Source organism: Apium graveolens, chromosome 4, assembly GCF_009905375.1.
Source record: "Apium graveolens cultivar Ventura chromosome 4, ASM990537v1, whole genome shotgun sequence".
In the NCBI taxonomy this organism is placed as follows: Eukaryota; Viridiplantae; Streptophyta; class Magnoliopsida; order Apiales; family Apiaceae; genus Apium; species Apium graveolens.
This window is the reverse complement of record NC_133650.1, coordinates 150,100,875-150,101,574: the sequence shown is the minus strand read 5'-3', so window position 1 is coordinate 150,101,574 and position 700 is coordinate 150,100,875. Positions and strand designations below refer to the sequence as shown.

The following is a 700-nucleotide window of genomic DNA, read 5'->3' as shown; positions in this document are numbered from 1 at the left end:
ATCCCATGGTGAGGACACTTTCTAAGCATCTCTTTGTAGCGATCCCAAGCCTCACATAAGATTCTCCAGATTGCTGAGCAAATTGAGTAAGTGTGTTTCTGATTGCAGCAGTCTTCGTCATAGGAAATTATTTAGTTAGGAACTTTTGAGCAAGATCCTCCCATTTGGTGATAGACCCTGGTGGTAAAGAATGTAACCATCACTTAGCTTTATCCCGTAGAGATAATGGGAAAAGCCTCAACTTAATAGCATCTTCAGAAACTCCACTGAACTTGAAAGTGTCACAGATCTCGATGAAATCTCTAATGTGTATGTTGGGGTTTTCTGTCGGAGAACCCCCAAACTGAACTGAGTTCTGTATCATCTGAATCGTGCTCGACTTGATCTCAAAGGTGTTAGCCGAGATGGCTGGTTGGACAATGCTCGATTGAATATTATTGATCTTAGGACGAGACCGAGAACGTGTATGCATACACGCTCGCTAGAGTACCTGAAACATGACAAGGAAATAAGTAATTAACATTATCTAAGTCAATGAACTTTAACGACCACTGATGACAAACACATAAACTAAAAATTAACACTGATTCCCCGGCAGCGGCACTAAAAACTTGTTAGGACGGAAACATGCACTAATATTCATGCAAGTGTACGCGATCGCAAGTAATATAGAATTATTTCTAGTTCGTTCCCACAGAGA

At 40.7% G+C, this 700-nt stretch overlaps 1 non-coding gene across 1 annotated transcript; it reads left to right on the top strand.

Annotated features, from left to right (window-relative positions):
* On the top strand, positions 1-106 carry LOC141722059 (small nucleolar RNA R71). The gene has a single exon (XR_012575093.1). It is a non-coding gene; the product is annotated as a small nucleolar RNA R71 (small nucleolar RNA).
* Positions 107-700: the final 594 nt, after the last annotated feature.